Here is a 14,574-nt window from a genome sequence, read left to right as displayed (position 1 = left end):
GCCCAATCAGGAGAGGTCCCCCAGGCGTCACCTGTACCTTTGTCCTTGCTCCCAGCTGTCCTCTGCCAGCACAGTCTCACAGCATCTGTTCTCCACTCCCTACATCTCCCCCTGGAACCATCAGAGGATGGTGCTGAGACCCAGGACCACCTCCCTCCGTGGCTTCTGCTCCCCACACAGTTCAAGCCTGGCTTCTCCAATTAGCCCTCCTCTCCCTTCTGCCTGATCATCGCATTTTCCTGCGGCTATAATTGCCCTGCCAGGGGCCTGAGAGTAATCACTCCACCCATTTCAAATCCATCAGACCCCAGAGCAGCCGGATTCCATCTAGTACATGAGGCCTAATTGCTCCGTGATTACCCACAGGGTCAGGTGCTGGAGTGCACAGTTTCCACCCACAGCCTGTGCAAGATTCTTGTGTGTGACAATTTCCTCCCCTCGCTTTTTTTCACCGAGCCCCCAGAGACGCCCCTGGCAGAGCTGACAGGAGTCCTCCCTCATGTATGGAGGGCTTCCTGGTTTACCCTCGGGGTGGAATCCACAGCCACCACCTCCGTGCAGTCGGCCACCATCTCACCTGGCCTCCAGGTGCATTCTGCAGCCAGGATGGCCCTCTCGCATCCTTTCTCCACACAACTGTTAAGGGGTCCTTACCGAAGGCAGGGCAGGGTCTCCTCTATTTCACAGAGGAGGCCAAGCAGGTTGGGAAGAGTTGCTCGAAGTCATACTCAAGTAGTTTAGTGGCAACTGGGGCCAAATCCAAACGTCTTTCTACCACACGCCTATAAAAGAAGGAACAGAGTTTTAAATTAAAGGTGTGGGGCGAGGGTGTAGCTCAGTGGTAGAGCACATGTTTAGCATGCACAAGGTCCTCGGTTCAATCCCCAGTGCCTCCTCTAAAAATAAATTAAATCTAATTACCTCTCTGACCCCTGCCCCCTCAAAAAAAATTAAGAAAAAGACATTCAAATATTCAAAAAAAAAGGGTGTGTTTCAGGGCTGATGTCCTTCCTGGTGCCTTGTTTGGTCTGCCAGGACAGTGGTCCTAGCTTGGCTGTGCTGGACCATACCCTTTAGGATAAATCCCCAGCTCCTTGCTGTCCCCCCGCCTGGCCTGGGTTCTCACCATCCGGCACGCTGAGCTTCCTTCATTCCTCGCACCTGCCCAGTTCTCACAGCTCGTCGCCCTCCTCAGTTTGTATTACTCTCTCCTTCCTGCTCTCTGCTTTCCCTCAAAGCCAGCAAATGCCAACTCATCCATCAGGTGGAAGCTTAGGGGTCCAGTTCCTCTAAAGAGCTGGCCAGGTGGCCCACTCCACACCTTCTGGTACCCTGGCCTCCCCTCCTCACAGCACTTCACGGACCTGGCCCTGGTTCTTCAGTTAGTCTGCCCCGGCTGTGTGCAAGCTCTGTAGGGCAGGTTCATGTATTTGGTTCACGGTGTATCCCCCGCACCCAGCACAGAGCCTGGCACACGGTGGGTGCCAACAAATGCTTCTTGACTGAACCAGTCGATTTCCCAACACTGCCATGAAGCAGCAGGAACCACAGGGGAAGTTTTTATGGCACTTCCCTTGGTCCAATGTTGATTGGTCAGGAGAGCATTTCATAGGAAGCGTTAACTTTGGGCTTCAACAAAAGTCTTAATCTTTGCTTTCTAACATGTCAATGATTGTTCTAAAAATACTTCTCTCATGCTTCATAAGTTCCCTGTAGTCTATGAATTTTGAAACACCGCCCCATTTTTCTTCTCAATAATTTTAGGTCAGTTTGGGGCCAATTTCCATACTAAGTATTTTAAATAATCATCTCACTTAATCCCCCTCCCGATTGTGAAGCAGACCTCACTCTCCTTACTCACAGCCGAGGGAGCCCCGGGGTAGCTGTGCATCAGTGAGCTGTCTCACGGCCACACGCCCGCTCACTCGTCCCTGAGGCTCCCACCCTCAGTGACCCCTTCTTGTCCCCTACCTGAAGGCTCCCTGCAGTCCTGCTGAGTTGTCCCTCTCCTAAAAAGTGGAAGTGTTTATTCATCAGCCGCCTTTTAGAGTGAGCCTTGTATCCTTCTTGAGGAGAATTATTTGTGCTGCTTACCTCATAGCGCAGAGCAGGGCCGCCACAGCTTTTAAAATATTCTCTATGACATCTGTTCACTCAAAAATATTCATTAAATCTCCGTAGAAAGCGAGGTTGCAGAGGCTTGAGCAGCCCCGTTGTGGAGACAGGTGAGCACATCCGTGCGCACAGAGCCCTGTCCGGGGCCAGTGCTCCAGGCTGGTTCTCTCGAGATCTCGTGCTTTTATTTCCTCCATGGTGGGGTCGTGACTGTCACCTTCCTTGGACTCCCAGGTGTACCTGAACAGGGACCAGCAGCCCACCCGACCTTCACAAATGCCAGCCCTCTCCATCCCAGCTACATGCAGGTGATGGCCTTTCTTCTCTTTTTTCTCTCTTACTGAGTCTTTCTTTGGGGTCAGAGATTAGAAAAGGGAAATTCTGGTGGGGAGGGTGTAGCTCAGTGGTAGAGCACGTGCTTAGCATGCACAAGGCCCTGGGTTCCATCCCCAGTACTTCTATTAAAATAAATTAATTAAATAAACCTAATCACCCCCCTGAAAAAAAAATGGAGCATCAGAAGTCTGACATGCCCTTTAAAAAATAGCTCACACTTCAGAAAAGGGAAATTCTGTAACCCAGGTGCTATACCCGCCAAACAGGGCCTGTTACACAGCCCCTTCTAAAAGCTGCCATATTACCAGGTGAATTAATGAGGGAGAAGGGATGGACAAACGAAGCCAGCCAGCAAAATGCAGGTGCTGCACCTGGAAGCCCTAAATCGTAAAGGCCCAAGTTGGGCAACACGCAGTGTCTGTAGGGTTCCCTCCAGAGCAGAAAGACGATACTGTGGAAACGTCTTTTCAAATCAGCCTCCAAGAGAGGATGGGGGAGCTGGTGGCCTCCAGCCCTGAGGGGTAGGTTTTAACCGTTAAGCAGGTTTTCTCCCTGGGGAGCTCGCAGGCTAGTGGGTCTGTCTTACTCCAAAATCTGTGTTCCGGGATTCCCAGCCTCCACATTGCTTTGACCAGCAGTGCAAGACAAAAGGAAAAGATGAAAGCATTGGGGTCCACCTGGTCCAATCTCTTCTTGCTGGTCTCCAGGGCCAGCTTCAGCAATAGGAGCCACCTCTCGTCAACGGAGGGCTGTGTGGAGAGAGGACGGGAAGGGAATGGTCTCCTGGCTCCTGGGACGTCCTGGGCCATGTTTCAGAACGTATCCTGGAAAGCACTGTTCACGTGTCCGTGATGCCAACCTGCCCCAGAATCTTGAAAAGACCTCTGTTTATATTCACTTACCTGTGGAGCAGAGAAACAGCTGGTCTCAAGTATTCATTTTCTAAAAGCAGGAACTTGAGCACAGGTAGGAACAGCGGCTGTGTCTCCTGAGTAGGTCCCTGCCCCTTTATGAAAAGGAAAAAATACTTCCATCTGTTAGCGGCTAGAGCAGAATGAGATGGTTCTGTTCCACTTTTCTCTTTTCCAGGCCTTCTGTCATTCTTTTACCTAAAGGAAACAGGGCCAAAGAAATGGGTTTATATGAGTATTTCCTCTACCAAATGTAGAAAAAATATATACTCCACTGCACACGAAAGCCTCTCCCTTTGTCACCCAAGCCCATCATTAAACTGGGGGGCCATGCCCAGAGTCCTCTCCCCAGAAAACCCGCGCACACAGCTCAGCAGACTAACACTGCCCGCGATTTCATGGAGTGAGGACCCAGGGTATGGATTCCTGCTTCAGAGGGTGAGTAGAAAAGGGGTTTCGAAAGTAACACTTAGCTGCCGGCATCTTGGTTGGAATTTTAGAACTTTTAGTTGTTTTCTGTGGTCATGATTTGAAGTCCTGGGGTCAGTGACTGTTCCAGGGGGCTTGTCTCCAGCTCAGTGGCTCCTCCAGCCTCCCAAAGAGTGGGAAGAGGTGGCAGTGTCCCCAGAAGGGAGTGTGTTCTTCCATGAGACAGTTCGTGACAACAAATCTTGTCCACAGAGAGCAGCTGACTTCCTCGCCTCCCACAGACACTTCACATTTGTGATGCTGTCACTGGTGGCCCACGGTGGTAACAGTTGGGACCTGCGTGTAATGGGTTGGGGCTAGTTGTTTGGGGGTGCACCCCAGAGCCTCAAGCTGGCATCTCAAAGTCACCCGGGCCAGTGCCGTTTTAGTGAACAGAATGAGAGGCCAGTACCGTTCAGTAGAAACAGAGTGAGATCACCCTTTGTTTACAGTAAGATTGGTAAAGAAATGTTTTATGTGGGTTTTGGTTTTTGTTTTTTGTTTTTTTGATGGAGGTACTGGGGATTGAACCAATGCTGGGCACTCCCTCCACCACTGAGCTCTACCCACCCCCCCAAAACTTAATGTGTTTTAATCATGGCATCACATACACTATTAAGCTTCTATTGAGCAATAAATGAAAGTGTAAATTTGGGAGAAAATGAAAGGACTGGTTTCTCTTTCAAAGGTATTTCAAACAATAATCTTTAATGTATTTGCATTTTAAAAAGTGCTGTTTGAATATTGTAATTGTATTCAAATTTGTACTAAAATTGTACTAAGATGTATTAAGCACTATTGTTCTTATTTAAACTGCATGAGGGAGGGAGGGGACCATAAATAATGAGCATGCATTTCCTGAGCTGGCAGCCACCCAGCAGCAAGGCCCATGAGGAAGGAAGGAGGGGCTGTCTGCGCCCACGGGTTTCAAAGGTTCAGGAAAGAACCTGGCCCTGGAAATGGTCCTTCACTTCATGCCTGAAAGTACACACAAAGTTATTTGGGTGACTGGAAAAAAAATAGCAAATATTCCAGGAAGGCAGGTGTGAAGCACCCCCCCCCCCCCCAGCCTCAGGACAAGGCTGGGCTTACTGCGAGTCCCTGCTGTGCGAGTCTTGGAGAGTCTGGCCGGAGATGCCAACGGGAGAGTTCTGAGCTAGATTTTTAGGACCTTTAGCAATTTAAAGGCCACCACCCAGACGGTTTTACATTTCTGAGGCCTATCACCAGCCTTCTGGGCGCCAGCACCCGGCACTCTCCAGGGCCCGCCCTGGGGCTGCAGGGCCCCCTCCCTACCCCAGCCCCAGTGAGCCTGGGCCCTGCCTGTCCCTCCTTGTCCCTGTCCCTTGTCTCCTGTCATTCCCCTCCGAGCACTTCCTTCATAAATCCTGCCCACAGATGCTGTTTCAGGTCTGCTCTGGTGAAGCAAGATTCAAAGCAAACACCGTATCTCTGCCGCCACCACCCCGGCCCGGACTCTCTCCAGTTTCTTGTCCTCCAGAAGCAACGATTTTACATTCATCTCAGCCTTTTTTCCCTTTGTTTTTGATATGTTCCTTTACGTCTCTAAATAACATTTTCATAGTGCTACTTCCTGATTTTTCAGTTTTAGGCCTTTTCTGTTGACTTTCCCATAAGGAACATGAAGACTGTCCACACACACCCATTTCCCCGTTCTCCGAAACGGCTATGAAACGGCAAAACTACTAGGCAAAACTACTAAGTACACAGCACTTACCAGGTGCCAGGCATTGTTCCAAGCATTTCACACGTGTTAATTCACTCACTGCTCCCCCAAACCCTATGCAACAGGTGTTATGATCCCCATTTTACAGAGAAGGAAATTGAGTTCAAGGGACCGGAGAAGCCCCCCCACAAAGCTCAAAAGCAGATTATTATGACTGCGAGGCAGTCTGGCCTCAGGGTCTGTGCTCTCAATCACCGTGTTATCCTGCTGGGATTACGCCGCAGATTTAGTTAGACCAGTCTTCAGTGTTTTTATTAATATGATTATGTCAGTGCTATCAGCAGCCGGTCCATGCAGTAAACTGAGATTTCTTTTTCCTTCTTGCAAAATTTTTAATATACCCAGAGTTAAAAACTGTTTTTTGTTTGTTGACCTGCTTTTTTGACTTCTAATTCAACCTGTCCTCCCCTCAGTCATCTAAATCCCCACCCAAAGTGCTCCAACACGCCAGGCATCCTGTCAGCTTTACCTTCTTGGAGAAGTTTCTCCCAGCACACTCTGACCCGTTCCAGTGTGGACCTGCTGCTCCCAGGACCTGCTGCAGAAACTAGAAACTTGGAGGATCCCTTCCTCCTCCTCCAGGTTCTGACACCTCACAGGGAGACAGTGCCCTGTCTGGTGCGACCTATTTTCACCACTGGGCTGGGCACAGAACAGGCGCTTGTAATCTGGAAACCCATGTCCCGCATCCTTGGAGATTTTCTCAAATTACTTCTTAAATGCTGCCCTTAATCCTCTAATGTTCTCGTCTGCTCATTCCTATTTTTCTTTTCTTTTTGCTCTATTTTCCAGGAGACTTCCCCAGTTTTATCTTCTAAATTTTCTATTGAGTTTTTAAAATATTCTATACTATTTTTATGTCCTTGCAGTTTCTGCTATCACGTTTAAGGTTTTCTTATTTGCTCTCTTCTTTTTTCAGCATGTATGTTTTTTATTTATCAATTTTTATCTGTCTCTCATTCTATCCTGTGCTCTGGCTTCTGTCCTTGGTTCTCTGGTGAACACTTGCCCACGTTTACTTATTTATTTATTTTTAAGACATAATTGATTTGCCATATCATGCAAGCTTCAGGTGTATAATGTAGTGATTCACAGTTTTTAAAGATCATGCTCTATTTGTAAGTATTATGAAATGCTGGCTATACTCCTCGTGCTGCACAGTGTATCCTGACAGTTTGTTTCTTTTATACATAGTAGTTTGTACCTCTTAATCCCCTGTCTCTTTCTTGCCCCTGGTAACCACTAGTTTGTCCTCTATTTCTGTGGGTCTGTTTCTGTTTTGTTATTTATTTATTTAATGGAGGGACTGGGGATTGAACCCATGACCTTGTGTGCTCTAAGCACACATTGTATCACTGAGCTCTACTCTCCCCCCATTTCTTTTTTGTTACATTCACTAGTTTATTTTTTAGACTCCATATATAAGTGATATCATACAGTATTTGTCTTTCTCTGTCTAACATTTCATTAAGCATAATATTCTCTAGGTCCATCCACTTTGCTGCAATGGCAGGTATTTCAGGGTTTTTTTGGCTGAGTAGTATTCCATTGTGTATGTATATATATACACTACATCTTTATCCATTCATCTGTTGATGGGCACTTCACTTGAGTGGCTTCCATGTCTTGGCTATTGTAAGTAGTGCTGCTGTGAACACTGGGGTGCATGTACCTTTTCAAAATAGTGTTTTGGGGCTTTTTTGAAATATATCCAGGAGTGGAATTGACGGATCACTAATTATTAGAGAAATGCAAATCAAAACCACAATGAGGTATCACCTCACACCGGTCAGAATGGCTAACATCAAAAAGTCTACAAATAACAAACGTTGGCAAGGATGTGGAGAAAAGGGAACCCTTGTGCACTGGTGGTGGGAATGCAAATTGTTGCAGCTACTGTGGAAAACAGTATGAAGGTTCTTTAAAAAAACTGACGTTGCCCAGGGCTTGCTGCTGCTTTACAAACCCAGGTTTGCCTTGGAGCCGTATTTCATCTGAGAAGAAACCCTACAGAGCCATCTTGTGGTGGGAAAAAGACATACAGGTATCAGCATAAAACTCAGATTTTATATGACACCGGGAGGTGTCAAGACATCTGCATCCTCCTATATCCTTGATTCCTCCCCTTCAGTCGGGCAGCGTTTTAAAGTGGTCGGCAAATGTTTACAGCAATCCACCCTTTTCCCGCTAACACATTTACCACAGGTAATTAACTTAACTACCTGATAAAAATGTTACTGGCGTGCTGTAACGCTCGCTGTTGTCTGAAGAGACTTTGACTGACAGTTACCCACGCTGGTCCTTGGTTATCTTTATAGGCACATAATCAGATCCAAGTTTGGTCATCAGTTTGTGATTTGATCAAAGGAAACAGCCACGTTGGGTAATCAGATGCCCAAGGATTTATTATTTGTCTCAATGATGTGGGTTGGCTTTTTCTATTGTGAAAAATAAGAAGACATGAGATTGGTCTCCAAAGCGGTCCAAAGCCGGGCAGCCACACAGTCGGCTTAATTCATCAGAGACGATGGGAGACATAAAGCGTCCACTTGTGGACATCAAGGATGCACACTGCCCTCCTGGGGGCATCGGTCACAGCGCAGACACCAGCACATGCTGAGATCTCGAGATCCACGGAGCACAGCCCCAGGGCACCGGGAAAAGACCGTCGGAGCGCGGCCTCCGCCTGAACACCGGCCGTCTGCTCCTCCAAGCTCCCGAGTCACCTGCAGACGTCTACCCGGCTCGTGCAAACAGCCTGGCCGCCCCGCATCGCTGTGACTGCTGGTGCATGCGGGTTTTCTGCCTACAAATTTCAGCCCTCAGATAAGCAGACCTGAGCTCAGAGGTGCTCCCATCTTGAATACTCCTTCTTGAATACTCATTACAGGAGACTTTTTTAAAGAATGTGGTGGGGAGGGTAATAATAGCTCAGTGGTAAAGGGCCTGCCTAACATGCCCGAGGTTCTGGGTTCAATCACCAGTACCTCCATTTAAAAAAAAAAAAAGTACAAGCCTACTGAAATAAAAGCTAAAAAAGATAAAAAAAAATAGGATGTGATGAATAATGCGGGTTTCCTGCCACCACCAAGAGAGTGTGGATCTTCCAGATGCCTCCGCGGGTTTGGACTCCTTCTCCGCAGCCTGTCCAGCGCTGGGAGAGGAGGCCTTCTGGGCTATGTTCATGAAAGCCCAGCCTTCAGACCAAGGACCGTGGAACTGTTAGAGACTCGCGATGGGGTGGACCTTTCCAGGCACCAGGGAACATGGCTAAGCCCAGATCGGGGATAACCTGTTACAGATAGCTTTGGCCATGCTCCTGAAGTCAGCCAAGGCGCAATTATGTTCTATTTTTTAAATCGGTTGTTTTCCCCATGCCCGTAGGGCAACTCGGACTGCGTTTCCTGCTCCTCCGCACTCGGCCAGCCCCTACCCGGGGCAAACTGATCTTTGCCCAGCAGACGTGGAGGCGCCTGCCCGGCCTCAGCCCTTGGCCCACGGGGGCCTCTGAGCTGGCTGACTTCCTGCCAAGGCCTGTGGGCTGGGCCCAGGGTTAGCTCCCGGCTTTGCTGGTCTCACCCTGTTGTCAATTCATTGACTCTCCTGTGCCACGTAACAGCCACGTCTCCCCAAGGAGATGGTAGGTGCTAGCAGTCAATGGACAGCAAGTGGAAGAGTAAGTAGCATTAAAGAGTCCACAAACGATAAATGCTGGAGAGGCTGTGGAGAAAAGGGAACCCCCTACACTGCTGGTGGGAATGCAGTTTGGTGCAGCCACTATGGAAAACAGTATGGAGATTCCTCAGAAAACTAAAAATAGACTTAGCCTATGATCCAGCAATCCCACTCCTGGGCATATATCCAGAGGGAACTCTAACTCTAAAATATACTTGCACCCCAATGTTCACAGCAGCACTATTTATAATAGCAAGACGTGGAAGCAACCTAAATGTCCATTGACGGGTGACTGGATAAAGAAGATGTGGTATATTTATATCATGGAATACTACTCAGCCATAAAAAGAATGAAATAATGCAACATGGATGGACCTGGAGATTATCCTACTAAGAGAAGTAAGTCAGACAAAGACAAAAATCATACAAGTTTACTTATATGTGGAACCTTAAAAAAAAGAAACAAATGAACTTATTTACAAAACAGAAACAGACTCACAGACATAGAAAACAAACTTATGGCTATGGGGGGAAGGGGCGGAAAGGGATAAATTGGGAGTTTGAGACTTGCAGATACTATTATATATAAAACAGATAAAAAACAAGTTTATACTGTATAGCACAGGGAACTATATTCAATATCGTATGGTCACCTATAATGAAAAAATATGAAAAGGATTATATGTATGTATGTATATGGATGACTGAAACAGTATGCTGTACATCAAAAATTGATAAACATTATAAACTGACTATATATAAAATCGGCAATGGGATTCATTAACGGATCTTCCTGAGTGCTTTTAGTGCCAGGCATGCTCTAAGCACGGGAGGATGCAGTGAACACAGAAGCACATCACATTCTAGACATCAAATCCAAAGCATGGTCAAAGGTCACCTAGGAACCTGGGGGCCAGAGGCAGGAGTAAAATCAGAGTATTCAACGATGAGAGTCAGTCAGACTCCTCAGCTTCTGATCCCTCGTGCACCAGGGGGACGCTGACGCACGTGTGCAGGTGAGGTATATGCTCTGGGAACCCGCGGGGCCCTAAGGTGCTCCAGTGTCTGAGCCACCGGGTCTCACAAAACAGGCACAGGTGCCCAGTGGGGAGATTTGATTAAGAGTGGCCCTTGGTCAGGACAAGGCAGTTTCCAGCAGCCTGAGCATGCCTGGCAGTGCTCACCTGACACGGTGGCCCAGAGGCAGCAGGAAATCAGGGAGGTCATTTGTGCTGCCGATTTCAATCACCCTTAGCAAATACAGTCCCTTCATAGAGCAAACAGGATCGCCCAGTTAACCGGTGGGGCCAGAGAGAAAGAACTTCACCCATCATTAATGGTTTACTACCTTTCTCCAACAGTGTAACCTTTAACCCCCAGAGCAACTCTAAGTGGAGGCTGAGGAGGTCCGGCTGCTGGGTCAGTTCCGGGTGCTGGCTTGTCAGAGGGCCAAAGCTGTTTCGATCAGGAGAAACAAATAAACAGAAAGATAAGCTCTTTAAAGCACAGCACGAAACAGACCCAGAATTTCCCAAGCAGAGATAACCAGCCATTCGGCCCTCACTTGGATGTCAGAGGGCTGTCTGTCCAAGCCCCCTCGCCTGGGGTACAGCTGGGCCTTTGCAGTGACCAGTTCAGGGAGCGTGCAGCCTGGTGCGGCCTGCAGACACGTTGTGACTGACTTGACCCCAGAGATGCTGTGATGACCAGAAGGATTTGATGCATCCGCAGAGATGCCACTCTTACTGTCAGGAGGTACCAGCACGGACCTTACTGAGAAAGAGGACTCCAAGTCTGAGTCCGATTTGGTGGAGAGAGCATTTACGTATGAGATGTCCAGGGTCCAAAAATGCCCCAGAACGTGTGCGATGGGGACTTCTGTGACTCACAGCCCACCTGAGTGGAGCAGGGAAGTGAGGCAAAGTTCAGGTCCTGCCCCGCTTTCTCGTGTGTGAATGACTGGCAGTTCCAGACACGTTCACTTTAATAGATGACTCATCCTAATTATTTGTGACCTAACAAGTGAGTCATTAGGAGTTAGCACAATGTATTATTCACAAACTAACATTAGCACAGGACTGGACGCACTGAGGGCTCCACTCAGGCCCCGCCCACAGAGGGCTGGCTGTGAGCGAGTCTTGGCTGGGGGGGGGGCGCACGCCGCATAGCTGGGATTCCTGCAGTTTGGGGGAGGGACACCTTGTTATCAGCGCTGTCTGGAGCTGGTCATGCTTTACAGATTGCTGCTCTTCTTGCTTCTAAATTATAACTGACTATTGGTTTAGCTTGGTTACCATCCATTTAGTTTGTTGTGGGTTGTTTGACTAGCCCTGCAGTACGGAGGTGTATGTTAGCATACTTTCCTGGTCACTCCACGTTAGCACATCACTGCACTGGGGTTCGGATGTGAGCCACCCGCGCCCCTGCTGTGACATCAAGAGTGAGCATAATTCTGCCGAATGGATTTGAGGAGCTCTTTTTCTCTGTGGAAACCGATGGAGGTAGGCAGGCCATGAGGGTTTTAACTTGTCAAAGTGGGCTGTTGTCTGAACGTTCTAGACGCCTGGAATGACCCGGCACCAGGGTGTGCAGGTAGGTACAACAACAAAGGCGACATCAAAGCTCCAGGTATTTGTCAGCGATGTGTGGGAGCGCCTTGCTACCACAGGTAATATTTTCATACACTGGAAGGATGAGTTTTGAGTTTTCAGCTCTTCACCATTGAACAGCTATGCACACAAGATGGCTCTTCAGTTTAATCAGCAGTGTTAGTATCTTCTCCATCACTTTAAGTCTAGACAATCAACAAAACAATAAATCAAGCCCTGATTATCATCAAGCCTCGACTGACTGAACAACAAATCAAGCATTTTGCAGATTCCTGTGGTGCACACACTCCCACCAAGGCCTTTCTACTGACTGACATGACGTCACTGGCCGTGGGGTTGGCAAGAGACGCCTGGTGGCTCGTGCTTCTGTAGGCTGTGCACCTGTCCACCGTGCTGCAGCAATAACCCAGGTGACCTCAAGAAACAGACAGCAGTAGAAACAAAGAGTAAGTGGTCATCTTTGACTGTTACCACCTTCGTTTTTTTACGTAATTTATTACTAATAATGGCAGTGTTTAATAACTGACTTGGAAGTTTCCGTGGAAGCCTGTACCATGCCAGCTGGCCAGGCATTCCACTGGGTGGGCGGTGGTGAAGGTAGCTGGGATTTAAGAAAGGCCAGTTAATCTTCAGACACAGTCACTGTTTCCCATCACCTTATAATTCTGACTCCCCTCAGCTTCCAACTTGGCCGTTATCTAAGCCGGGCCCACCTGCTTTGGTGCCAGCCCCGTCCTTCAGCACCGTCCCGGGACCGAGCTGTGGCCGCACAGCCTGTCCGCAGGGGAGGAACCCCGCAGGCCGGCACTGGCGGCCCTGCCGGAAGCACAGCCCCCGCCATAAAGAGGAAACGCTAGAAGCAGGGGGAGAATTAGGAGGCAGGTGCCAGTGACCAAAAGCCCAGCGAAGCTACAGAAATCCGCCCCGGGTTACGTCTTGAGAAGCAAGGTGTTGACTTTTAAAATGTTTCATTTTCTCTCCCTTCAAAACTTAACCAAAAACTTTAATTACAGGCAGGTCGTAACACTCAAATTCCAATATCAAAGGACATATCCGAGGATGTGCATGTATGATTTATACATCTTTCAGTTCTTAGTCAAGGATGAAAAATCTTTTTCGCCCTGTGTGAATAGCTGCATTCGTCCTTTGATTGGTCAAGTGTGGAATTTTTGAAGTTTTTTTTATAGTATCTAATTCTAAATGACAACTGGTCTTAATGTTAATACTGCAGGTTAAACTGAAAAAGTGTATTATGTGTAAAGGGTCCATTCATTTAAACATATAACAAGACAAAAACATTTTCTCCATCTCTCACCCTTTTGCTGAAATGAGCTGGGATCCTGCAGAGGAGGAAATTGAAATATTGAAATATTTCCATCTATATTTTGGCCAGATTTCTCTTCTGAGGATAAAACTATGTATTATGGACATGACAGCCTAAATTAACAAAAACGGAGAAGAAAAAACTTGAAACAGGAAATTTCTATAACTTCTGCCCAATCCAGAAATTTGGAAGATGTCAGACGAGACATCACCTGTAGGACCAGGAGATGAGAACATTTCCTTGGACGTTAGCAGTAGGTTTAGCTACAGAGGATTATGACTTCTTGTCACCATTTTCAATAACAAATAATCACCCAGACTACAGGGACCAACACATAGCAAAACCAGAAATTTAATGAACATTTGATAAATAAACACTTTTGATGCTAACGACGGCAAGACGTGTTTTACGTACTTGGGTCAGTGCAGTAAAATGCCTGGAGCCTTGTATCAGCCATGAGATCACCAGTCTAAGTTCCGAAGAAAAATAACGCTTCCTACTGATGTGTTTACAATATACATTTAGGGCTCTCACACTCTCCACATGTGAGCCTATGTCTGTGTTTTTAAAAAGCACAACCTCATATATCTGAACTTTACCAAAAAACTATAAGGAAATGTGTCATTTCAGTTTATAGATAATTAGAATATGGAAGGTTTTTGTATTTTGTTTTTTAACATGTTGGATGAATGTAAGGGAAATGATTCATCTAAAGTTAAACAGTTCTGTGGTTGAGTGGAAATGATACCCCCAGGGTCCAGGCTCCCAGTTCACTGAACTGCCCGCTCACTTTCTGCGGAACCTCAAAGGGGCCTCCAAACACTCTTCTGAGAACCTTCACAGGCGGCTGGTCTGAAAGAAATGTGGTCCTTCCCACCCTCTTCTCACTGTTGAGCCCCCATCCTCAGACTGCTGTCCTGGGACTCTAAGATTTTATTTCAGGCTGCTTTTTGGCTTCCCCTAACTCCTTGATAAGAGAACTTGATGAGGAAAGCGATGAGAGAGGTGTTTTTGCAGGGAGGTGACACTGATCCTTGTAGGTTAGACGAAGATGTCCATGCTCGAAAGACTGAGTGTTCCCTGCAGATGACTGTGCGCACACATACGTGATAAGGAATGGAGAGGGACAGGGAGGAAGTCCTGCTCCGAGGAGGGGGAAGAGCAAGAGGAGGGGAGATCCCCCACTGGCTTCCAGATGCTGAATGAGTATAATTCTGATAGCAACACTTTGAACAAAAATATTTATTCTAATATATTCTTTAAATTAAAAAAATTGTGGTCAATACAAATACTATAGTTTACCATCCTAATTATTTTAGGCTGTGTAGGTCAGTGGAAGTAAGTATTTTCAGCTTGCTGTGCAACCATCTCCACCATCCATCTCCAGAG

At 47.3% G+C, this 14,574-nt stretch overlaps 1 long non-coding RNA gene across 1 annotated transcript in view; it reads right to left on the bottom strand.

Annotated features, from left to right (window-relative positions):
- Window positions 1-43: 43 nt before the first annotated feature.
- Window positions 44-14,574, bottom strand: part of LOC140701071 (uncharacterized) — a 36,236-nt gene continuing 21,705 nt past the window's right edge. The window contains exons 3-7 of the long non-coding RNA XR_012079841.1: window positions 3,354-3,560; window positions 2,095-3,200; window positions 1,972-2,009; window positions 655-782; window positions 44-111 (exon numbers count right to left, since the gene is read on the bottom strand). This is a non-coding gene — a long non-coding RNA (uncharacterized lncRNA). The remainder of the gene's footprint in view (window positions 112-654; window positions 783-1,971; window positions 2,010-2,094; window positions 3,201-3,353; window positions 3,561-14,574) is intronic.

The sequence above is a fragment of the Vicugna pacos genome, chromosome 14, assembly GCF_048564905.1.
Source record: "Vicugna pacos chromosome 14, VicPac4, whole genome shotgun sequence".
In the NCBI taxonomy this organism is placed as follows: Eukaryota; Metazoa; Chordata; class Mammalia; order Artiodactyla; family Camelidae; genus Vicugna; species Vicugna pacos.
Note: the sequence above shows the minus strand (reverse complement) of the source record. Positions and strands in the feature narration are given on the sequence as shown.